Raw genomic sequence first — 27,057 nt, 5'->3', positions numbered from 1 at the left:
TCTAACAATTAATGTCCTTGCTGCATATGACCCCACTCTGTACTACTAATGTTCTGACCATAATGTGCCATAATATTTTTTTTAAACTGTGTTTTCATTAAAGAATTATGCAACTATATATAGGAAATAAATATCTCAAGGTGGAACAAGACGAACAGCATTGGTCATAAATACATGTCACTGGTTGAAAAACATCACAAACAGATACAAGTTGGAAAGATCAATATACTGTCACATGTGATTAATGCAAATCACTGGAATGTTACTAGAGCTATTTAATACTTTCAATGTTCTTATTATGGTTGCAGAATTATACAATTCAGATGTAGCAAAGCAGAATTTGTCCCTGAACCTTACTTTCTAAACAAAGTAATGTTAAAAAAGCACACATCAACTCTGCTCATTTCAGTTTTGTGGTTATCAAAACTAGATTAATGTTATTTTCCCAGTATTTGTGGATACTATGTAGGTGGAAGATAATTACAGCAGTGAGTAATAGCTGACGTAGGTCAAATCAATGCCAGTCTAGCCGAGGTAAGTACCAGGAAATAGAGGAGTAAAGGAACGCAGAGCAAGAGAAGAATCAAGGGGGGAAAAAAAAACAATAAACAAGCAGGTATCCAGTAAGCAGGAGATATCAGCTAAGGTATAACCTTCCACAGACAGTGAACTGATCACTGCTCCTAGCTTATATAGGTGGGTGATCAGGGATACACCTTCCTGATAGGTACCAGAGCTGAAAACCACACCCAGATGACACAGGTGAGCTCCCAGCAGCTCCAGCCCAACTAGAGTCATTTAACTCTTCATATTCGGCCAGAGCCAGACATTACAGGCTCACTGCAATTTCGAACTTACTGCAGGAGTGGGGCTCCGTTGCTACTTCTTTAGCGCTGCCCAGACTAGAGGACAGAGTATAAGGGTAAGCAACCCTAGGTTGCCGTTCCCAGAATAGCCACCAGCCAGCCACCAGTACCGAGCTGGATGCAGCTGCAATGAGAGGAAAAGCTAGGACATCAGAAACATGTTGGAACAGAAATCACAAGAAACATGGAGTGTGGAGCATAAATCAACAAAAACATGGAGTGTGGAATACAAATCACCAGAAACATGAAGTGTGGAACAGAAATCACCAGGAACATGGAGTGTGGAACATAAATTACCAGAAACATGGAGTGTGGAGAAGAAATCACCAGAAACATGGACTGTGGAACAGAAATCGCCAGGAACGTGGCCCAGATTTATCAAACTGGAGAAGGAATCACCAGGAACATGAACTGTGGAGCAGGAATTTTCAAGAACATAGATGTACAGCAGGGATCACCAGAAATGTGGAATGAAGACAGCACTTGCAGTTTTTGAAAGTGTTTTTTATTTTATTTATTTGTATCAAACTCAACCAGGAAGAAAAAAAACAAGTCTGGCAGGCTCAGAAGCAGTATTAGATGTGGTATCCATAAGGGTTTGGCAGAAGCAGAGTCTAGGAGTAGGCTAGACCAGAACCAGGAGGCCACTTGGAATCAGGAGGACCAGACATGAGAACAGGTGGCTTGAAGCATAGACACTAGATTAGGGTGGGACTATTGTGACACTCAAGCACAGTCTGAGCTCACTAGTCTTGTATATATAGCAGAACCACCAAGCAGTAAGAAACAGCTGTAGGAAACCAGGAGAACACAAGGTCAGGTTAACTGTTACTGTGCTGCAGTAAAGGTTATGGCAGAAACAAAACAGAAGATACTTGCCTAGACCACCAGGATTAAAAGGCATGTTGTCAGCAGAGAAAAGATAAGCAGCAATGCAGATCATGACAACCTGTCGTTCAAGTGGTGCTGCAGAGTAGATTCTGTCAGGTTTTCTCATTAACCCCTTCCCGACCTATGACATACGTACCTGTATGACGGGTGGCAAGGTGTTCCCGACCCATGACATACAGGTACGTCATGAACATTACTGCAGCTACTTGCGGCATCCCGCAGCGCCCGGAAAGATGGTGGCTATCACTGATAGCCAGCCATCTTACCATGCGACCACGGGGGGTTTCATCCCCCACCCCACCCCAGCGATCGCTGCTATCAGCTGGTCAAATCTGACTAGCTCATAGCAGCGTTTCGCTATGAAAATACTTAGCAGCGCGGTGTGTGAGTTCCGATCACGGGGATCGGGACACACACCGCTCTGCTAAGTGTCCCTGACCCGTCCCCCGGCGTCACTTACCCACCCGAGCGGTGTCCCGAGCGGTCCCGGCGTCCTCCATGCGGTCCCGGCTGCGCTGCGTCCCGGAGGTGAGTTTGCAGCAGCAGTGCGGCATCTTCATTGGCAGCAGTGAGATCGCCGTAAAGCGATCTCACTACTGCCTCTGAGAGTTTCAAAACTGCAACTCCCAGCATGCCCAGACAGCCTTTTGCTTTCTGGGCATGCTGGGAGTTGTAGTTTTGCAACATCTGGAGGCCCACAGTTTGGAGACCACTATATAATGGTCTCCAATCTGTGCTCTTCCAGATGTTGCAAAACTACAAATCTCAGCATGCTCAGTCTGTCCAGGCATGCTGGGAGTTGTAGTTCTCTAACATCTGGAAGAGCACAGATTGGAGACCATTATACAGTGGTCTCCAAACTGTGGACCTCCAGATGTTGCAAAACTACAACTCCCAGCATGCCCAGACTGCCCAAGCATGCTGGAAGTTGTAGTTCGGCAACATCTGATCCTTCAGATATTGCCGAACTACAACTTCCAGCATGCCTGCGCAGTCTGGGCATGCTTGGAGTTGTAGTTTTGCAACAACTGGAGGCACACTTGTTGGCAAACATTGTCCGTTTCCTACCTCAGTGCCTCCAGCTGTTGCAATTGTTGCAAAACTATAACTCCCAGCATGCACTGACAGACCATGCATGCTGGGAGTTGTAGTTTTGCAACAGCTGGAGGCAAACTGGTTTGGAAACACTAAGTTTGGTTGCAAAACACTTGAAAGTTTATTACTTAACTTAGTGTTTCCAAACCAGTGTTCCTCCAGCTGTTGCAAAACTACAACTCCCAGCATGCACGGACAGCCAAAGGGCATGCTCGGAGTTTGCAACAGCTGGATGTTTGCCCCCTCCCCCCAATGTGAATGTACAGGGTACACTCACATGGGCGGAGGTTTACAGTGAGTGCTGCAAGTTTGAGATGGCGCAAATTTTGCGCTGCAGCTCAAACTTCCAGCGGCAAACTTGCTGTGAACCTCTGCCCATGTGACTGTACCCTAAAAACACTACACTACACTAACACTAACCTAAAATAAAAAGTAAAAAACACTACATATACACATACCCCTACACAGCCCTCCTCCCCCCAAAAAATGAAAAACGTCTGGTACGCTACTGTTTCCAAAACGGAGCCTCCAGCTGTTGCAAAATAATAACTCCCAGTATTGCCGGACAGCCATTGACTGTCCAGGCATGCTGGGAGTTTTGCAACAGCTGGAGGCACCCTGTTTGGGAATCACTGGCGTAGAATACCCCTATGTCCACCCCTATGCAATCCCTAATTCAGGCCTCAAATGCGCATGGCGCTCTCTCACTTTGGAGCCCTGTCGTATTTCAGGGCAACAGTTTTGGGACACATATGGGGTATCGCCGTACTCGGGAGAAATTGCCTTACAAATTTTGGGGGGCTTTTTCTTCTTTAACCCCTTATGAAAAGGTGAAGTTGGGGTCTACAACAGCATGTTAGTGTAAAAAAATAAATTTTTTACACTGACATGCTGGTGTTGCCCTATACTTTTCATTTTCACAAGAGGTAAAAGGGAAAAAATACCCTCTAAATTTGTAACGCAATTTCTCCTGAGTACGGAGATACCCCATATGTGGGCGCAAAGTGCTCTGGCCCAGAAGGGAGAGTGCGCCATGTACATTTGAGGCAATTTGCACAGGGGTGGCTGATTGTTACAGCAGTTCTGACAAACGCAAAACAATAAATATCCATATGTGACCCCATTTTGGAAACTACACCCCTCACGGAATGTAATAAGGGGTGCAGTGAGCATTTACACCCCACTGGTGTATGACAGATTTTTGGAACAGTGGTCTGTGAAAATGAAAAATAAAATTTTTGATTTGCACAGTCCACTGTTTCAAATATCTGTCAAACGCCAGTGGGGTGTAAATGCTCACTGCACCCCTTATTAAATTCCATGAGGGGTATAGTTTCCAAAATGGGGTCACATGTGGGGGGGGTCCACTGTTCTGGCACCATAGGGGCTTCCTAAATGGGACATGCCCCCCAAAAACCCTTTCAGAAAAACTCACTCTCCAAAATTGTTGCTCCTTCCCTTCTGAGCCCTCTACTGCGCCCACCGAACACTTTACATATGCATATGAGGTATTTCCTTACTCGAGAGAAATTGGGTTACAAATTTTAGGGTGATTTCTCTCCTTTTACCCCTTGTAAAAATTCAAAAATTGGGTCTACAAGAAAATGCGAGTGTAAAAAATGAAGATTTAGAATTTTCTCCTTCACTTTGCTGCTATTCCTGTGAAACACCTAAAGGGTTAAAACACTTACTGAATGTCATTTTGAATACTTTGGGGGGTGCAGTTTTTATAATGGGGTCATTTATGGGGTATTTCTAATATGAACACCCTTAAAATCCACTTCCAACCTGAACTGGGCCCTGAAAAATTACGATTTTGAAAATCTTGAGAAAAATTGGAAAATTGCTGCGGAACTTTGAAGCCCTCTGGTGTCTTCCAAAAATAAAAACATGTCAATTTTTTTATGCAAACACAAAGTAGACATATTGTATATGTGAATCAATATGTAATTTATTTGGAATATCCATTTTCCTTTCAGGCAGAGACTTTCAAAGTTAGAAAAATGCAAAATTTTCAAAATTTTCATGAAATTTTTAGATTTTTTACCAAGAAAGGATACAAATATCAGTGAAATTTTACCAATAACATAAAGTAGAATATGTCACGAAAAAACAATCTCGGAATCAGAATGATAAGTAAAAGCATTCCAAAGTTATTAATGTTTAAAGTGACAGTGGTCAGATTTTCAAAAAATGCCCAGGTCATGAAGGTGAAAATGGGCTGGGTCATGAAGGGGTTAATAACAGCCGGTTTGCAGGGTCTGAGCAGAGGGGCACTTTGTGAACAAATTATTGTCAAAGGACTCTTCTAATACGTTGGGATCGTCCAAGCAGGAGTACTCCTTAAGGCTAAGTTTCCACTTTTTTTTTTTTTTTGTTTTGTTTTTTTTCTGGCAGTTTTTGGAATACTGCCACTGCAGTTTTTGAGCCAAAGTGTAAGTCCTTCCTTTATATGTCTTATTCCTTTTGAATACACTTCTGGCTTTGGCTCAAAAACTGAAGTGGCAATATTCCAAAAACTGCCAGAAAAACAAAACAAAAAACAAATGGAAACTTAGCCAAAGGGACCAAAATTGCTCAGTTTGCACTTCATCCAACCAGTGTGTAGTACGGTAAGTATTAGTTTAAGTTTGTAATATATCATTTTAATCTAATTCAAAATCACATTAATGTTTTAGCTCATTCTGACAATTCGATCGTAACTCATATTACTATGTGTTGGTGTACAGAAAAGCGCTTCTTTGATGTACTGAGCACCCACAGGTGTTATTCTGAATACATTAATAAAAAGGAAAAAATTGGTGCGATGCTTTAAAAATAGCATCAGTCTTTGCATATGTCCCCAATACCACATTACTGTTTATCCATGCGTATCATTATAACCTCTGTATTCTAATTGCACTGTAATATCTGGGAGAAATGCCTGTGGTAGGTGTTATAATAACACAGATTTATACACATTGTGGCCACTAGACAGGAATGTTAAAGCAATTGAAATGCAGATAGAACATTTTATATTTTATTCCAGAAAGTATTATCACTTTTGGCTGGAGATGCAGTAATAGTATGAGAAAATACTGTTTAATTTAGCAGAAACATCTCACATTTTGCTTGAATGAAAGGTGGTGAACGTTTGTACTGTACATAACATTGTGTTTATACACAGTCTGCTGTATGTGCTGTTACACTACGTTCTTATACACAACAAAGAATAATGACTGGGATTCTGTACTTTAATGCACTTTTATAAATGAATGCAAGTAGTAAAGGTCCAGTTGTCAACATTTTGGAGAAATTTGCAAACACACTTTTGTGCTATGTAAGAATTGGTGAACCAGACAGTGAATAGCTGTGATGGAGTCCGCCAACCTCATTTAAAGGGATTGTCTGGCTTATTTAAAACATTTCTATAGCTGAATGTTGCTAAAATACAAAAAATGGGATATATTTCCATCATGTCTATTGCACAACTCAAGTCTTTCTTAAAGGGGTACTCCAGTGGAAAACTTTTTTTTTTTTTTTTTTATCAACTGGTACCAGAAAGTTAAACAGATTTGTAAATTACTTCTATTACAAAATCTTAATCCCTCCAGTACTTATTAGCAGCTGAATACTACAGAGATAATTTCTTTCTTTTTTGAACACAGAGTTCTCTGACTACATCACGAGCACAGTGCTCTCTACTGACATCTCTGTCCATTTTAAGAACTGTTCCAGAGCAGCATATGTTTTCTATGGGAATTTTCTTCTACTCTGGACAGTTCTTAAAATGGACAGATATGTCAGCAGAGAGCACTGTGGTCCTGAGTACCCCTTTAAGCAAAAAGAAGGAAAAGTCCTCTCACCTCTCCATGCGAGTTGTAGCTGCCATGATTCCTGATTGCTCCATGTGCTGTCGGGGCGTTGGTGCCATAGACAAGGTACGTAGTGGAAAGAAGATCCCTCAGCACTTCCAGACACATCAGTAAATATAAACCACAAGCTTTTATTTTGTCTTCTTAAAAAACATCAGGAGAGGAAATCATGTTAAAAACATGGACCAACGCATTTCAGCTGTGTAGCCTTTCTCAAGGTCTGCTCAAGACAAATATATTATGCAGAATAAATGCACAAATAAATACAAAGCTCCTCCCTGTTGTGCACATCCCTTCCTGTGTAATTCCTGAATTTAAGCTCCATATTCACACTTGCTTGATTATATGCATGCGGTTTATGGGGAAAAAAATCCTGAATTTAAAGGGGTACTCTGGTGGTCAACGTGTTTTTCTATTTTTTACTTAACCTATTTGTTTTGTTTCATTTCTATTCTTGTTGTTTAGGCTACTCTATTTCTGTTCTTTGTGGTCTTTTTATCCCCCACTTTGTTTTCCTATCTTTGCTTCTATTTCCTGTTTCTTGCGGTGCTGAAAACTACAAATCCCAGCATGCCACATGCTTTGCTGGTTTGGGGCGGCTCCTTTTTTTTGTTCCGCCCTTTACCCACCCTACTATTTTCCCGGGTCGGCCCCCTTATACACAACACACTAATATAATCAGCCCTGGTTGGGATACACTGGCATACACACACAAAAGGGACTACAACTCCCAGCATGTGTCATTCAGGAGTCTTCAGTCTGTGGTATAACACCAGCATGCGGCCTCTGTAGTCTCCTGGGGGTTGTAGTTCACCACACCTCTATAGGGCATACACCAGTGTTTCCCAACCAGGGTGCCTCCAGGTGTTGCAAATCTACTACTACCAGCATGCCCGGACAGCCAAAAGATGTCCAGGCATGCTGAGAGTTGAAGTTTTGATACAGCTGAAGATGCCCTGGTTGGGAAACAATGCCCTTTGTTTGTAATATACTGAAAAGGCTAGGCCAGTGTTTCCAAATCAGTGTGCCTCCAGCAGTTGCAAAATTACAACTCCCAGCATGCCCAAAGGTTGTCACGGCATGCTGGAAGTTGTAGTTTTACAACAGCTGGAGGCAGACTGGTTTGGAAACACTGGTGTAACATGATGTGTATGCTGAAAAGGCTAGGACTTGGTTTCCAAACCAGTGTGCCTCCAGCTGTTGCAAAACTACAACTCCCAGCATGTTCAAAGTCTGTCCAGGCATGCTGGGAGTTGTAGTTTTGCAACAGCTGGAGGCACACTGGTTTGTAAACACTAGCATACACACACATAACAGAGACTACAACTCCCAGCATGTGTCATTCAGTAGTCCCCCCCCCCCCTTCACACATAGAAATCATTCCCAGTATGAGATTTATTCCCCTGCAGTCTATACATCCCCAGCCCGTGCACTTTGTTATCCTCCCCTTCACATAACAATCTTATATTCTCTGTCTTCTTTCACTGCAGATCTGCATCCTCAGAAGTATGTCCTCTCTATTCTTCTGCTCTGGCTTCTTTCTCTCATACACACCTGTGTCCTCCAGGAGGGGGAGATGAGGGGCGTGGCTTATCTCTCTCATGCAGTTCTGAAAGAACAGAGAAAAAAAAAAAGCCCTGACGTGTTGTCCACAGCCTAATCCTAACATGGCCGAAGTTGTGGACAACAGTAAGAGATCCAACACAGAACTACAGAACTTCCTGGCCCACAAACAGGTAAGAAAAAAAGACACATGCTACACAAATATATAATACATGTCAAATGCAAAAAACATGAACATTAAAAGAAGATGCAATATAGCCAAAAATCTTAACCACCGGAGTACCCCTTTAAGCTCCATATTCACACTTCCTTGATTAACCGCAGAAAATTATATAATAATGATAATAATCCAAAAAAAAAAAATAAAATAGACATATACCAAGACATTAGTAACTACACATAAATATTATTCAGTAAAAAAAGCATAACGTCAGACCTCAGGTTGAGACCTTCTGGTGCCCGTGTGGCCATCTTCATGATCCAGTATATTTCTCAGGTACGCAGTTTTCGTGTTCTGTCCCCACCTGGCGATTTGAAAATACGATCAATAGGTGTTACTTTCATATGTGGGATTTTACTTTCATGTACGTCCCAAAAATGTTGCGACGCTCCTGACAGTGAGCGTGTGTGAGCAATGCCCTCCACACGTGCACCTGAAATATGCTCAGAAATTTTGTTGATTCAATTTATGTACTGTTGAGCCTATATACTGTTTCTTACATTCCGAGAAAGATATACAGTATACAACATGATCTGTTTCGCAGGAAATGTAAGTTTTGATTGGTGAAATCAAATTGTTTGTGAATTGTGTTTTGATCATGAGATGGCACATGGGACATCGTGTTTTCCCACAAGGTGTACTCCCATAATATCTCAACCAGGTACTGTTAACCTTTGGTTGTTCCTGCCTGAAGAAACTAGGTGAGATCATGTTGCCAATGGTGACATTCCTTTTAGCCACACACCTGCTAAGTCTTTCTGGCCATCTTTGCTTACAGAGCTGCAGCAACGACCCATATAACCACGTCATTGCTGCAGCCTCATCAGACTCCTGCCACGTGCTGCTGAAGTCAATGATTAGATGCCATACCATTCAGGCATGTCGTCTCTGTAGCTTTGTAAACAGAGTTGGTAGGAAGAAACGGAGGGGTGGCACAGGAAACAATAGTGGTTGAACAGGTAAATATATAGAGTACCTTTATTTTATTATCATGTTGGCAACATAATGGGGGTCAGGGGTTGCTATTATATTTTCTCACGGTACCTGCCAAATGTAGCAGCCAGGTTTTATGATGCACATATCTTGTCCAGTGAAAGCTGGATGAGATATAGGAAAGCCAGGAAAGAGTTAAATATCTAGCAAAATTTACCTTGCTAGGGACTTTTGGTAGGTCCTATTTTAGAAACCTTAATTTTTATGGAATGAAAGGCAGGATTGGCAGTGGGGTCTTTCATTCCGCTTTCAGATGAGCCCTTGAAAGAATTATTCTTTATTTATTTTGCATACACAGATTCAACAATACTGTACACTCAAATTGGTCCCTGTTTATAATGAGACTCACAATCCAAATTTTGTATATTTTAGAGGGTGGGAGAAAAACAAAGCAAACACACGGAGAACATACAAATGGTTGCAGGACTCCATTGTGGCAAAGCATTAGTACTAACCACTGAGCCACCATACTGAATTTATCTGGTTACTGGGCAGTAAAATTAGCTGAAAGCTAGTCTTCTAGTATGAATGAGAAGAACCTGACCCTCAAGTGAGAATTGTTCTCTGGAGAGCTGAAGCCTCAAAAAGTGGAGTTTGTGACAAGTGTTAGTGGTGTGTGGTAGCATCTTAAACCTGTTGGGGATAAAGAGCTTACAGGTACGCCCTCGCGTCCTGGTACTTAAGGACGGAGGGCGTACCTGTAAGCCCGTGGAAATTTCGGTCAATGCCTCACGGTGGGTGGTGTCCGGACCTGGATGACTGCTGATATCTATCAGCAGGCATCCCGTGGCAATGCCTAGGGGGGTCCTGAGACCCCCCCATGTAGGCGATCGCCGCAAATCGCCGGTCTGTTTCCTAACTGAGTGTCTGTTTCCTAACTCAGTGGTTCCCCACCAGTGTGCCTACAGCTGTTGCAAAACTACAACTCCCAGCATGTACAGTCTGTCTTTGTGCATTCTGGGAGTTGTAGTTTTGCAACAGCTGAAGGTTTGGGGTGCCCCCCCCCATGTGAATGTACAGGGTACATTCACACGGGCGGGTTTACAGTGAGTTTCCTTCCACAAGTTTAAGCTGCGGCAAATTTTCAACCGCAGCTCAAACTCCCAGCGGAAAATTCACTGTGAACCCTCGCCTATGTGAATGTACCCTAATAATACTACACTACACTAACACAAAATAAAAAGTAAAACACTACATACTGTATACACATACCCTTACACAGTTACCCCCCCTCCCCCCAATAAAAATGAAAAATGTATTGTATGGCAGTGTTTCTAAAACGGAGCCTCCAGCTTGTGCAAAACAACAACTCCCAGTATTGCCGGACAGCCATTGACTGTCCTGGCAGGCTGGGAGTTTTGCAACAGCTGGAGGCACCATGTTTGGGAAACACTGACGTAGGGTTTAGGTGGAGACAAGCCCCATCCTTGTATCCGAGTCCGCCCCCTATTGCAAAGTCCGAATTTAGGCCTCAAATGCATGTGGCACTCTCTCACTTCAGAGCCCGGTCGTATTTCAAGGCAATAGTTTAGGGCCACATATGGGGTATTTCCGTACTCGGGAGAAATTGTGTTACAAATTTTGAGGGGATTTTCCTCCTTTTACTCCTTATGAAAAGGTAAAGTTGGGGGCTATACCAGCATGTTAGTGTAAAAAAATACAAACGTTTACACTAATATGCTGGTGTTGCCCCATACTTTTCATTTTCACAAGAGGTAAAAGGAGAAAAAGACCCCCAAAATTTGTAAAACAATTTTTTCCTGAGTACGGAAATACCCCATATGTTTATGTAAAAGGCTCTGCGGGCGCACAACAAGGCTCAGGAGTGAGAGCGCACTATGTACATTTGAGGCCTAAATTGGTGATTTGAACAGGGGTAGCTGATAGTTACAGCAGTTCTGTCATGTCACCCACGTGTGACCACATTGTGGAAACTACACCCCTCACGGAATGCAACAAGTGGTATAGTGTTTCTTAACTCCCCACAGGTCTTTGACGAATTTTCATTAAAGTTGGACGTGAAAATTACAAGTTTTTTTTCCCCCCTGAAATGCTGGTGTCACCCCAAATTTTTCATTTTCACAAGGGGTAATAGGAAAAAAGCCTCTCAAAATTTGTAACCCCATTTCTCACGAGTAATGAAATACCCCATATGTGGATGTAAAGTGCTCCACTGGAGAACTATAAGGCTCAGAAGAGAAGGAGCCTTTGATCGGGTGGATTGGGGCTTCCTTGAGGCCACGCTCTCCCAGATTGGACTAGGACGGTCCATGATGGGGAAGATAATGGCATTATACTGGTCCCCACAGGCACAAATCCGAATTAATGGTCAACTATCTGCCCCCTTTACCATCCGTAATGGCACACGACAGGGATGTCCCCTATCTCCGCTCTTATATGTCCTTTGTATGGAACACCTATTGGTGGACATCAGACGCAACCCTGACATCCTGGGGCTGTCTCTGTCGTCCTGTCATTATAAATGCTCGGCCTTCGCAGACGACCTTCTCCTGTTCCTATCCACCCCAATAACATCCCTGCCTTCCCTTATGACTACTGTGCGCTCTTTTTCGAGTTACAGTAACTATAAACTGAATGCATCCAAATGCGAAGCTCTGCCTATCCTTATCCCTGCCCAAACCCTCCGCTCCCTCAAAGCATCCTACCCTTTTAAGTGGCAATCACTATCATTAAAATACTTAGGTATCCATGTCCCGAATAATTTGGCTGACACATATCGCCTCAACTTCCCCCCATTCTTACAGACACTGCGCTCGGACCTGGCCAGGTGGGAGCGCAGGGACTTCTCGTGGTTGGGACGTATCAATATATTCAAAATGAATGTGCTCCCTCGTCTACGTTATCTCTTCTCCGGAATACCGATATTTCTACCACGTTACTTCTTCAGGGAGGTCTCTGGGATCCAAACTGGCTTTGTCTGGGGAGGGCGACACCCGAGACTAGCTAGAATGACCATGACTAGACGGAAAATAGAAGGTGGACTGGCACTTCCTGACTTCACAGCTTACTATCTATCCACAGCGCTTAACAGGATTTTAGATAGTTTCCACCATAGACAGACGAAGCAATGGATAGCACTTGAATCTAGGGCCACTGACCTAGACATTAAATCCGTCCTGTGGTTGCCGAAAGGATCCCTGCCCAAACACCCGAGTCCCGCTATTCCCCCAATCCTTGCATCCATTATAACAATTTATCACACATACCTAGCTCACAAGTCAATCCTCTCCCCCTCTGGCCCGCTCACGCCCCTATTTGGAAACCCGGACTTTCCTCCGGCGCTAAGTGCACTAACGTTCCTTTCACTCAGGAGAGACAATGCCCCCACGTTTAGAGACATTCTGACCTCTGAGGAAATGAAACCCTTAAGCGAAATAATAAGTGAACACTCACGGATCCACATGCAAGACTTTCAATACACCCAAATCTCCCACTTCTATAGAAACCATAAGAGGCACCTGGCTCTTCATAGGCAACTGACGCCCTTCGAGCGCCTCTGTGCCTCCTCAACACCAATATGCAAACCTATTAGTGCGATTTACTCCCTTCTTCTTGACATACATTCAACTAATCTCCCATCATTCTGCTCAGCATGGGAGAGGGAATTGGGCTGTCCCATCTCAGACGGGGAGTGGCACCGGGCCTTCACATGGTGCCACAGGTCTTCCACCTCTTGCAAAGCACATGAAACTAACTATAAAATTATGACACGGTGGTACCGAGTCCCCTCCTTACTGGCTCGTCTCTACGCAAACGTCGTGGACGACTGCTGGCGCTGTGGAAGGCCTGGTGGCACCATGACCCACATCTGGTTAGAATGTCCTTCTCTGGCCGCGTTCTGGACACAGATTTTAGACATTATATACCGACTGACTTCGGTCCGACTCCCCAAGTCACCTAAACCGACCCTCCTATCTATCCTTCCCGAAAACATCCCACGTTCATGTGCCCGTTTGCTACACTTCTTCCTGCTAGCAGCCAGGACAGTCATACCCAGACTGTGGAAGTCATCGACACCCCCCTCACTCTCATCCTGGCTTAAGGAAGTTTCCCACCTTCACAGAATGGAGGAGTTACTTGCCGACTCTCGCCACCAAATTGACAAGTTCTATGCCATCTGGCGACCCTGGACGGAATTTATTTCGTCTAGCGACTTTGAAACCCTTCACCTGGGAGATTAGGTTCTCCTGGAATTTTCTACGTGGTCTTTCAAAACCTGAGGTGGATCCTTGAGTTGCCCGGGAGTCTTCGCAGCCGTTCGTGCCACACGGTATTTATAATCCTCACACTAGACCTGTACCCTCTATCATTCCACACCCCTTCACATGCCCTTTCCCCTCCCCTCCCCCGCCCTTTCATCTCTCACTTTCTCTTCCACTTTTTACTCTCAACCTTTCCTTTTTCTTATTTTTCTTACTTATCTCCTTGCATTAGTATTAAATCTGCCATGGAAAGGCCCACTGTATACGACTACATACCTCATCCCGAGTTTACAAATCGGAAACCCCTCCATCCGACCCCTCCATGGGTTCTCACTAAATTGATTTAGTATGTGGTCGCCCGCACCTCCGCCTGATCACCCCTCTGAGCTCCTGCAGATTATAGAGAAGACAGGCGTTGGAGCGCCGCACCAACTAGTTACACATTTCAGTTTTGTATTTTAGTTACATTGATAGACAGCTGTATCTGATGTTTCTGCCTTCTAGATACTTATTGGGATTTTCCCTTTTTGAGAAATGAGCAGACGTTATAGTGACAGTGTTCCGACTGATGTTTTCAACTAATGCTTGAATGTATACTCTTATTAAAACTTCAATAAAACATTATTTTGAAAAAAAAAAAGGAGAAGGAGCTCCATTGGGCTTTTGGAGAGAGAATTAGGCTGGAATTGAAGGCCATGTGCGTTTACAAAGCCCCATGCTGCAAGAATAGTGGACCCCCCACATTTGACCCCATTTTGGAAACTACACCCCTCATGTAATGTAATAAGGGGCGCAGTGAGCATTTACACCCCACTGGCATTTGACAGATCTTTGGAACAGTGGGCTGTGCAAATTAAAATTATTATTTTTTTTTTTTTTTACGTCCCATTTTAACGAAAGTTTTTCAATCACCTGTGAGGTGTTAAGGCTCACTTTACCCCTTGTTACCTTCCTTGAGGGGTGCAGTTTCCAAAATAGTATGGCATGTGTTTTTTTTTTACTGTTCTGGCATCATGGGGGCTTTTTAAATGCGACATGCCCCTAAAAACCATTTCAGCAAAATTCGCTCTCCAAAAGCCAAATGTCACTCCTTCCCTTCTGAGCCCTCTAGTGCACCTACAGAGCACTTTACATCCACATATGAATTATTTCCTTACTCGAGAGAAATGGGGTTACAAATTTTGGAGGGCATTTTCTCCCATTACTCCTTGTGAAAATGAAAAGTTTGGAGTAACACCAGCATTTTAGTGTTAAAAATCAAATTTTTCATTTTCACGTACCACTTTAACGAAAGTTTGTCAATCACCTGTGGGGTATAACGACTCTATTTACCCCTTGTTACGTTCCTTGAGGGGTTTAATTTCCAAAATAGTATGCCATGTGTATGCCAAGCAAAATTCTCTCTCCAAAATCCCATTGTCGCTCCTTCCCTTCTGAGCCCTCTAGTGCACCCGCAGAGCATTTTACATCCAAATATGAGGTATTTCCTTACTCGAGAGAAAAGGAATTACAAGTTTTGGGGGGACTTTTTACCTTTACCCCTTGTAAAAATGAAAACAATGGGACTACAATAATATGTTAGTGTAAAAAAAATTGAGATTTAGATTTTTCTCCTCCATTTTGCTGCTATTCCTACACCTAAAGGGTTAACAAACTTTTTGAATGTCATTTTGAATAATTTGAGGGGTGCAGTTTTCATAATGGCATCGGTCATAGGGGATTTCCAACATAAAGACCCTCAAATTCACTTCTAAACTTAACTGGTCCCTGAAAAATTCTGATTTTGACATTTTTGTGAAAAATTTGAAAAATGCTGCTATAATTTGAAGCCCTCTGATGTTTTCAAAAAGTAAAGCAAACATAACGTTAACATATTGTATATGTGAATCAATATGTAATTTATTTGACAAATCCCTTTTCCTTTCAAGAAGAGCTTCAAAGTTAGAAAAATGCTAAATTTTCAAATTTTTCCAGAAATTTTGGAATTTTTCACCAAGAAAGGATGCAAGTATGGATGAAAATGTACCACTACCATAAAGTAGAATATGTTACGAAAAAACTATCTCTGAATCAAATTTCTAAGTAAAAGCATCCCAGAGTTATGAATGCATAAAGTGATAGAGGTTACAATTTTAAAAAAAATTCTCCCATCCTTAGGGTCATAATGGGCTCCTTCTGAAAGGGGTTAAAGTTTGTTTTGACTAGGGGCTGGTAGTAAGCCCCTTGTACAAGTGATAAGAATACATTTTATAAAGTTAGTCATGCCCTGTAAGTATTATATACAGTTGAAATTCCTTTGGAATTATATGGATTTCTGCACAAATTGGTCATAAAATGTGATCTGATCTTCATCCAAGTCACAACAATCACAGTCTGCTTAAACTAAAAACACACAACAAATTAAATCTTACCATGCTTTTATTGAACACACCATGTAAACATTCACAGTGCAGGTTGAAAAAAGTAGGTGAACCCTTGGATTTAATAACTGGTTGAACCTCCTTTGGCAGCAATAACTTAAAGGGGTTATCCAGGAAAAACTTTTTTTTATATATCAACTGGCTCCAGAAAGTTAAACAGATTTGTAAATTACATATATTATAAAATCTTAATCCTTTCAGTACTTATGAGCTTCTGAAGTTTAGCTTCTTTTCTGTCTAAGTAATCTCTGATAACACGTGTCTCGGGAACCGCCCAGGTTAGAAGAGGTTTGCTATGGGAATTTGCTTCTAAACTGGGCGTTTCCCGAGACACGTGTCATCAGAGATTACTTAGACAGAAAAGAACAACCTTAACTTCAGAAGCTCATAAGTACTGAAAGGATTAAGATTTTCTAATAGAAGTAATTTACAAATCTGTTTAACTTTCTGGAACCAGTTGATATATAAAAAAAAGTTCTTTCCTGGAATACCCCTTTAAACCAATCGTTTCTTGTAGTTGCAGATCAGACATGCACAGTCATTTTTTACCATTGCTCTTTACATAACAATTTCAGTTCAGCATTGTTCTTGGGATGTCTGGTGTGAATTGCTTTCTTGAGGTCATGTCACAGCATCTCAATCAGGTTGAGGTAATTGACTGGGCCAATCCAGAAGGCATATATTCCTCTGTTTAAGCCATTCTGTTGTTGATTTACTTCTATGCTTTGGGTCGCTGTCCTGTTGCAACACCCATCTTCTGTTGAGCTTCAGCTGGTAGACAGATGGCCTTAAGTTCTCCTGCAAAATGTCTTGATAAACTTGGGAATACATTTTTCTTTCGATGATAGCAATCTGTCCAGGCCCTGACGCAGCAAAGCACCTCCAAACCATGATGCCCCCACCACCATACTTTTTGGATGAGGTTTTGATGTTGGTGAGCTGTGTCTCTTTTTCTTCACACATAGGCCCAGATTTATCAAAGAATGTCTACGGAAGAGCTATTTTCCCATGTTTATTTGGGTGGTGAGTTGACTAGCATGCATCTTATTTATCAAGAAGGTGCAGCAGGATGATGAATTTTGCGCAGCTCTGCTGTGGTGGGTAAGGCTCTACCACATACACTATTTCTAGACCCTTGTGAGGGAGGGAAGGAGAATTTCCCGGGTCCTGAATTTGGCAGGTTAGGTGCTTTTACTTTCACAGAGTTGCCGGGACAATTTTACTTGCATTTTATGCGCTACAATCAAATTTGATTGCAGTGTCTAAGGGGTTAAAGCCGGGCATCATCATGATCGGTGATGTCTGGCATTAGCGGGTCCTGGTGGCAGATAGCCAATAGGACCACCCAGCTATGACCTGCCCTCAGCTCCTGAGCGTGTGTCATAGAAGGGGAGTGGGATGCTGTCATCTACAAGAGGTTAAAGGTTGAATTGGGGAAGGTAGAAGTGATTCTCACGCCTACTGGTAGGTGGTGTAGCTTTGCGCCTAAAAAAGTACCTGTGTGTTTCTTCCAAATAACGCAACTTTGGTTTCCTCTGTCCAAAGAATATTTTGCTAGTACTGCTGTGGAACATCCAGGTGTTCTTGTGTGAACTGTAAACATGCAGCAATGTATTTTTTGGACAGCAGTGGTTCCCTCTGTGGTATCCTCCCATGAAATCCATTCTTGTTTAGTGTTTTACGTATCATAGATTCGCTAACAGGGATGTAAGCATATGCCAGAAATTTTTGTAAGTCTTTAACAGACACTCTAGGATTCTTCTTCACCTCACTGAGCAGTCTGCGCTGTGGTCTTGCAGTCATCTTTACAGGACCATCACTCCTAGGGAGAGGAGCAGCAGTGCTGAACTTTCTCCATTTATAGACAATTTGTCTTACCGTGGACCGATGAACAGCAAAGCTTTTGGAGATACTATTATAACCCTTTCCAGCTTTATGCAAGTCAACAATTTTTAATCGTAGGTCTTCTGAGAGCTCATTTGTGCAAGGCATTATTCCCAGCAGGCAATGCTTCTTGTGAAAAGCAAACCCTGAACTGGTGGGTATTTTTTATAGGGCAGGGCAGCTGTAACCAACACCTCCAATCTCATCTCATTGATTGGACTCCAGTTGGATGACACCTCACTCCAATTAGCTCTTGGAGATGTCATTAGTCTAGGGGTTCACATACTTTTTCCAACTGCACTGTGAATGTCTACATGGTGTGTTCAATAAAAACATGGTAATATTAAATTCTTTGTGTAATATTAGTTTAGGCAGACTGTGATTGTCTATTGTTGTGACTTGGATGAAGATAAGTTCACAGACTCACATGACCTTGCCCCAACAATCAGCACCATGGGTTCTTCTATGCAGTTGTCTGGAAATCTGAAACTGAAAATAGTTGACGTTCACAAAGCTGCAGAAGGCTATAAGAAGATATCCTCTGTTTGGAATGTAATTAAGGAATGGCAGTCATCAGGAACAGTGAAAGTTAAAGCAAGATCTGGAAGACCAAGAAAAATATCAGACAGAACAGCTTGCAGGATTGTGAGAAAAAAATATTCAAAACCCACATTTGACTGCACAATCCCTCCAGAAAGATCTGTCAGACACTGGAGTTGTGGTACACTATTCCACTATAAAGAGATACTTGTACAAATATGGTCTTCATGGAAGAATCATGAGAAGAAAACATCTTCTATGTCCTCACCACAAAAATCAGCATTTGAACTTTGCAAATGAACATGTAGACAAGCCTGATGCATTTTGGAAACAAGTTCTGTGGACAGATGAGGTTAAAATTGAACTTTTTGGCCAGAATGAGCAAAGGTACGTTTGGAGAAGAAGGGGAACAGAATTTAATGAAAGAACCTCTGTCCAACTGTTAAGCATGGGGGTTGATCAATCATGCTTTGGGGTTGTATTGCAGCCAGTGGCACAGGGAACATCTCACGAGTAGAAGGAAAAATGGATTCAATAAAATTTCAGCAAATTTTGGATGCTAACTTGATGCCATCTGTGAAAAAGCTGAAGTTAAAAACAGGATGGCTTCTACAAATGGATAATGATCCTAAACACACCTTGAAATCCGCAGGGGATTACAGTAACCCCTTAAGGACACAGCTAATTTTCACCTTAAGGATGCAGGCCTTTTTTGCAAATCTGACCACTGTCACTTTAAACATTAATAACTCTGGGATGCTTTTACCTTTCATTCTGATTCTGAGACAGTTTTTTCGTGACATATTCTACTTTATGTTGGAGGTAAAATTTTGTCGATACTTGCATAATTTCTTGGTGAAAAATTCCAAAATTTCATGAAAAATTTGCAAATTTGGTATTTTTTTTAACTTTGAAACTCTCTGCTTATAAGGAAAATGGAAATCCCAAATAAATTATATATTGATTCACATATACAATATGTCTACTTTGTGTTTGCATCATTAAGTTGACATTTTGTTACTTTTGGAAGACATCAGAGGGCTTCAAAGTATAGCAGCAATTTTCCAATTTTTCACAAAACTTTCAAAATTGGAATTTTTAAGGGACCAGTTCAGTTTTGAAGTGAATTTGAGGGGTCTTCATATTAGAAATACCCCACAAATGACCCCATTATAAAAACTGCACCCATCAAAGTATTCAAAATGACATTCAGTAAGTGTGTTAACCCTTTAGGTGTTTTACAGGAATAGCAGCAAAGTGAAGGAGAAAATTCAAAATCTTCATTTTTTCCACTCGCATGTTCTTGTAGACCCAGTTTTTGAATTTTTACAAGGGGTAAAAGGAGAAAAATCTTCCTAAAATTTGTAACCCAATTTCTCTCGAGTAAGGAAATGCCTCATATGTGTATGTCAAGTGTTCTGTTGGTGCACTAGAGGGCTCAGAAGGGAAGGAGCGACAATAGGATTTTGGAGAGTGAATTTTTCTGAAATGGTTTTTGGGGGGCATGTCACATTTAGGAAGCCCCTATGGTGCCAGAACAGCAAGAAAACCCCCACATGGCATAATATTTTGGAAACTACACCCCTCAGGGAACATAACAAGTGGTCCAGTGAGCCTTAACACCCCACAGGTGTTTGAAGACTTTTCGTTAAAGTTGAACGTGTACATAAATTTTTTTTTCTCTCACAAAAATGCTGTTTTTTCCCCAAATTTTACATTTCTACAAGGGGTAATAGGAGAAAATGCCCCCCAAAATTTGTAACCCCATTTCTTCTGAGTATGGAAATACCCCATGTGTGGACTAAAAGTGCTCTGCTGGCGCATTACAATGCTCAGAAGTGAAGGAGCGCCATTGAGCTTATGGAGAGAGAATTTGGTTGGAATAGAAGTCGGGGGCCTTGTGCATTTACACAGCCCCCCGTGGTGCCAGATCAGTGGACTCCGCCACATGTGACCCCATTTTGGAAACTACACCCCCACAGAATTTAATAAGGGGTGCAGTGAGAATTTACACCCCACTGGCTTTTGACAGATCCTTGGTACAGTGGGCTGAGCAAATGAAAAATTATTTTTTTTCCTTTTCATGGACCACTGTTCCAAAAATCTGTCAGACACCTGTGGGGCATAAAAGCTCCCTGCACCCCTTACTACATTCCGTGAGGGGTGTAGTTTCCAAAATGGGGTCACATGTGGCTGAGTTCCATTGTTCTGGCACTATGGGGGCTTTGTAAACACACGTGGCCTTGTATTCCGGACAAATTTTCTCTCCAAAATCCCAATGGCGCTCCTTCTCTTCTGAGCATTGTAGTTCGCCCTCAGAGCACTTTACATCCACATATGGGGTATGTTCTTACTCAGAAGAAATGGGGTTACAAATTTTGGGGGGCTTTTTTTCCTATTTTCCCTTGTGAAAATTTAAAATTTAGGATAACACCAGCATTTTTGTGAAAAAAAAGTTTTTTCTTCATTTTCCCATCAAACTTTAACGTAAATTCGTAAAACACCTGTGGGGTGTTAAAGCTCACTATACCCCTTGTTAGGATCCGTGAGGGATGTAGTTTCCAAAAGGGGGTCACATGTGGGTATTTTTTTTTTGCGTTTATGTCAGAACCGCTGTAAAATCAGCCATCCCTGTTCAAATCACCAATTTAGGCCTCAAATCTACATAGTGCGCTCTCACTCCTGAGCCATGTTTTGCACCCACAGAGCATTTTACGCCCACATATGGGGCATTTCCCTACTAAGGAGAAATTGCGTTACAAATTTTGGGGGTCTTTCTTTCCTTTTAACGCTTGTGAAAATAAAAAGTTCTGTTACCTAATTCAGTATTTTCCAACCAGGGTGCCTCCAGCTGTTGCAAAACTGCAACTCCCAGCATGTACTGATTGCCAAAGGGGATGCTGGGAGATGTAGTTATGCAACAGCTGGAGTTACGCAACTACAATTCCCAGCATGCCGAGACAGCTGTTTGGGCATGCTGGGATTTGCAGTTTTGCAATATCTGGAGGGCTACAGTTTAGAGACTACTGCACACTGATCTCCAAACTGTGGCCCTCCAGATGTTGCAAAACTACAAATCCCAGCATGCCCAGACAGCAATTTGCTGTCTGGGCATGCTGGGAGATGTAGTTTTGCAACAGCTGGATGCACACAACTACAACTCCTAGCATGCTCAGACAGCCTTTTGCAGCCGGACATGCTGGGAGTTGTAGTTTTGCAACATCTGGAGAACCACTGTTTGGAGACCACTGGGTAGTGGTCTCCAAACTGTGATCCTCCAGATGTTGCAAAACTACAACTCCCGGCATGCCCAGACAGGCATTGGCTGTCTGAGCATGCTGGGAGTTGTAGTTTTGCAACATCTGAAGGATCCCAGTTTGGCGACCACTACACAGTGGTATCCAAACAGTGGTTCTCCAGATGTTGCAAAACTACAACTCCCAGCATGTCCAGACAGTGGTCTCCAAACAGTGGTCCTCCAGATGTTGCTAAACTTCAACTCCCAGCATGCCCAGACAGCCAATGCCTGTCTGGGCATGCCGGGAGTTGTAGTTTTGCAACATCTGGAGCATCACTCACCGGCCAGTCAGATCCCGCCGCAGCCTGCAGGATCCGCCACCGCCACCGGGTAAGCAAGGACTTCTTATTCCCCCTCATCCCGCTGTGCCCCGCTCTCCCGGGACTAACACACGTGGGCAGAGGTTCGGCAGCGGCGATGGCGGGTGCGTGGTGATGGCGGGGGCACTGCCGGACACCCGGATCGCCGCGCTGATTGGGTTAATCAAATGGGGTCCCGGGGTGTCGGGCGGGAGTGGTCTCCTGCCGGACACCCTGGGACTTTAGCTAATTAACCCGATCAGCGCAGCGGGAGCGCGCACAATGAACGGCGCCTTTATACGGCGGAATGCGCAAAGGTATCGCGTTATCCGCCGTATAAATGCGGCGTCCAGCATGACGGGGGTTAAACTGAACTTCTCACCTGCCGGAGACAACTGGAGGTGAAAAGTTTAGCCCCCGGGATGCAGCAGCAACTGCAATTATGTGAATGACGGGTATACCGGTCACTCTGCACGAATGCACTTCAGCAGATGACGGGTATATCTGTCATTCTACGTTAAGGGGTTAAGAGGCGTAAACTGAAGGTTTTGCCATGGCCTTCACAATCTCCTGACCGCAACATAATTGAAAATCTATGGATAGACCTTAAAAGAGCAGTGCGTGACAGAGGAAGAATGGGCAAAGGTACCTCAAACAAGAATTGAAAGACTCTTGGCTGGCTACAAAAAGTGTTTACAAGCTGTGATACTTGCCAAAGTGGGCAGTACAAGATATTAACTCTGCAAGGTGCTCAAACTTTTGCAGACACCATTTTTTTGTTTTCTATTATTTTAAAAGTGTAAACAATGGAAATAAAATATAACTTTTGTTGACATTATAAGAATGTCTAATCTGTAATTTGATGCCTTTTTGGAGATTTTTCCATCTTTCCTTGGCTTCTTTATGCACATTATTACAAATTTTTATCTGAGGTGCCCAAACTTTGTTCCCCACTGTAACTTTTTGTGCCTGTGATACAAAGTTATGTCTTAAGTACTTTACTTGCCTTAAATGTGTGGGGTGGATTGACCACTTTTTTATTTTTGTTTTATGGTCCCCTAGGTTCAGAATTCTTCCGGTGTCTGGATGACTGTTGTCTGAAGTGTTCCAGGGATATTGTTTGGCTTAAGACAACAGCTAATCACATTGGGCTTGGCTTCTTCTTTTCTTCTCTGACAAGCCAGACACTTGATGAAGTGCGCGGTCCTGCTGTATGTTCTGCCCCTGCTATCTGCTGAGATCATGTGACAGCAGGGAACACATTGAACACCGGCTCGGCAGCACTTCCATCTGGACTGCACACATCATCAGAAGACTGGCTTGTCAGGGAGGACAAGAAGAAGCCAAGCCCCCTGTGATCAGCTGTTTTCTAGTGCCAAACAGTATCCTAGGAAAGGCTCAGATACTGGAGGAATGCTGAAACGGAGGGGGGGGGGGGAGACAATGAAATCACAAAGAAGGGGTCCATTCACCCCACATATGTACAGCAAGTAAAGCACTTAAAGGTGGTTATCTAGGAATAGAAAAACAGAACAAATTTTATTCAAACACAGCTTTACGTGGGTCTCCCAGGTGGGTGTGGTATTCAAACTTTGATCCATTCATTTTAATGTAACTGATCTGCAGAATCACACCAAACCTGGAGACAGACGGGAGAGATTATTCAAATAAGTTAGCTCTGTTTTTTCTATTCCTGGATAACTCCTTTAACCCCTTAAGGATGCAGGGCCCTGTTCCCGAGTCCTTAAGGACTGAGGGTATACCTGTACGCCCTGATCCTACTAATCGGGTTCAAAACCATTCTCACGAGCAGAGAACGGGTTAAACCCTGTGGTTCCTGGTTGCTACTGACAGCCATGACCCAAGGCTAATGCTGGGCACCACAGATCGGGCCGATGCCCGGCATTAACTCTTTAACACAATTAAAGTTGATCACGGCATCTAAACTGAAAGTGAAACTATCCCAGCAGCTCAGCGGAGCTGATCGGGACTATCACGACAGAATCACAATGTCCCAATCAGCTTACTGGACGACGGGAGGGTCCTCACCTGCCTCCTCATAGTCCAATTGGCGATCTACTGCTCCATGCCTGTGCAGCAGGCTAGAGCGGCAGAGTGCCGGTAACACTGATCAATACTATGCTATGATATAGCATTGAATAGTGTTTGCAATCAAAGGGGCTAAAAGAAAAAGTTAAAAGTGGTAAAAAAAAAGAGACTAAATGTGAATAAGCCCCCCTCCAGTAAAAATTTTAATCACCCCCCCTTTCCTATTTTTTAAATAAAATAATGTAATAAAAAAAAATTAATGTGTTAACCTCCGCGTGTGTAAATGTCCGGACTATTAAAATATAAGGTTAGCTAAACTGCACGGTCGATGGCGTACACATAAAAAAATATCAAATTCCAAAATTGTGAATTTTTGTCAACTTCATATACCATAAAAATAGTAATAAAAAGCGATCAAAAAGTCTCATCAAAAGAAAAATGTACCGATAAAAACTACAGACCATGGCACAAAAAAATAAGCCCTCATATAGCCCCATACGTGGAAAAATGAAAAAGTTATAGGGGTCAGAAGATGGCAATTTTAAACATACTAATTTTGGTGTATGTAGTTATATATTTTTTTAAGTAATACAATAAGTAGTAAAATAAATAAAAACCTACATAGATTGGGTATCACTGTAACCATATGGACCTACAGAATAAAGATAATGTGTCATTTTTACCAAAAAGTGCACTGCGTAGAAACAGAAGCCCTAAAAAATAGCAAAATTACGTTTTTTCTTTTCATTTCACGCCACAAATATTCTTTTTTTGCCGTAGATTATCTTATAAAGTAATGTCATTACAAAGTACAATTGGTGATGCAAAAACAAGCCCTTATATGGGTCTGTAGGTGCAAAATTGAACACGTTAGGATTTTTAGAAGATGAGGAGGAAAAAACGAAAGTGCAAAAACGAAGATTGTTTTGAGTCCTTAAGGTGAAAATGGGTCCTTAAAGGGTTAAGATATAACTTTGCATCATGGACACGCTGCTGAAAAGTTAATAAAACCTGGAATGCACCTTCAAGGCTCTGGGGCCCCAGTGCAAAATTTGTTCCAGGGACCCCATCTGCTTTTTGCCATTTATAAGACAAGAGTTTTCTCATGTGGCAGAAGGGTCTCTGCACCCTCTCAAGTGATTCCCCTATATGCAACAATGTCTGCATAACAATAACAATGCAACAGTGCCCCTATAATAAATGAAGTCTCTTACAATGCTTTACATACTGTTGCATTAATCCTATAACATATGCATCTTTCAATAGTCAAATAAGGAGTAATAAGTCTGGGAAAGAAGCATGGCCTGGGAGCACCACAAGTAGCCCCTGATGTTCACCTACCACAAGTTCAGAATCTGTTGTAAGCATCAACTTTTAACTATATTTGCCCTATATCTAATTGTTTTTCTTATACTAACATTTTACACTTCCAATATTTTGGATTTACTGTTGGGCCCTGAAAAGACCATATAGAGATACTGCTCCTCAGCAGGCACAATCCTAGAGCAACAGATGGCAAATGTCCATGAACCCTGAAAACCCACCAGATTTGTCCAAAAATTAAGGTGCAGTAAACATCAATGCTATAATTTTCTTTGGTGCACAATTTGGATAGTAAAAGAAAAATAAGACAAAGTGCTGAACACCCACACATTTTACACCTTCTAAATGACTGTATTATTCTTTGCTCACAGTAAATAAAGCATCAAGTAAAACAAATGAAGGCACTGTTATATTGTATAATGCAAGTCAGAGCAATACAAATATAAAACTTAGTTATTGGCGTATTCTATGTCCTTCAATTAACTCTGCACTTCATTCCCAGATTTTGCAATTCAAATGAATTGAGCAAAGCTATTAACTTGTGCAGTGTAGATCCAGCTTCCTTAAACAAAATCCTGTAGTTCAATGTTTCCCAACCAACGTGCCCCCTGCTTTGAGTTATTAACTAATATTAGGTGCATAGAAGGCTACTATTACTATAGCATCTGTGTAGTTTGTCAGCTACACAGACGCTATATGGCACACAGGGCATAGAATTGACACAGCACCCTTCTCATTCACTTATGCTATTAATGCAGAACATCATGTGCAGCACATGGTTAAAATATAATGGAGGTGGCAGCCATCACTGTTTTTTGGAAGTGAGGCTTCCATAAACAGAAAGGCAGAGCCTGAAAACATGTGGCCCCCACATACTGCAGCAAACAATGAGCGACTGGTACCAGCAGCAGGCAGGCAGTTTGTAAAGTGTAGTGAGCTGAGGAAGAGAGCGGATAGAAAGTGGTCATGGAAAGACAGAAAGCACACATGCGGAAGCAGATGGCCTGCAGAAAACCTGGTGCAGAAAACTCGGCGTTTGTTTAGAATGCCGGGTGCTGCGGGAGATTACTTTTTGGGGCAGCGGCGGAACCCCCCCCCCAATCAGACATCTTATCCCCTATCCTTTGGATAGGGAATAAGATGTCTAGCAGCAGAGTTCCTCTTTAAAGACTACAGCCTTCCGAACAGTGTTTAGAGTAGCAAAAAGTAACTCAACTCCAGGATACTACACACTAACAAAACAACAACTATCATCCTGCTAGAAGGGTTGGACATCAGCATATAGGTGGCAGGTAAGTGCACATGGTGTGAAGGGAAGTGCTGGGGTAACATAACACCGCATGGAAGTACTTTTAGCAACTTTGGATGAGAGTACACACTATCCGTCGGGCTGCACTGTCCCGTAATCTTAGGGGACCCTCTAACAGCGTTATAACAGACCAATATAGGAGTGTCATCTCGAGCAGTGGTCTTTCCATCTCTTGAACCAGCTGCCTCCCATTGCACTGGCTCCTTCTAGCATGGTGCCTAGAAGGGTAA

At 42.5% G+C, this 27,057-nt stretch overlaps 1 long non-coding RNA gene across 1 annotated transcript in view; it reads left to right on the top strand.

Annotated features, from left to right (window-relative positions):
- Positions 1–27,057, top strand: part of LOC130366848 (uncharacterized) — a 107,266-nt gene that overhangs the window by 49,366 nt on the left and 30,843 nt on the right. Inside the window, exon 2 of the long non-coding RNA XR_008891948.1 lies at positions 8,197–8,442. This is a non-coding gene — a long non-coding RNA (uncharacterized LOC130366848). The remainder of the gene's footprint in view (positions 1–8,196; positions 8,443–27,057) is intronic.

The sequence above is a fragment of the Hyla sarda genome, chromosome 4 (genome assembly GCF_029499605.1).
Source record: "Hyla sarda isolate aHylSar1 chromosome 4, aHylSar1.hap1, whole genome shotgun sequence".
Taxonomy (NCBI): Eukaryota; Metazoa; Chordata; class Amphibia; order Anura; family Hylidae; genus Hyla; species Hyla sarda.
This window is presented reverse-complemented; position numbering and strand designations above follow the sequence as displayed.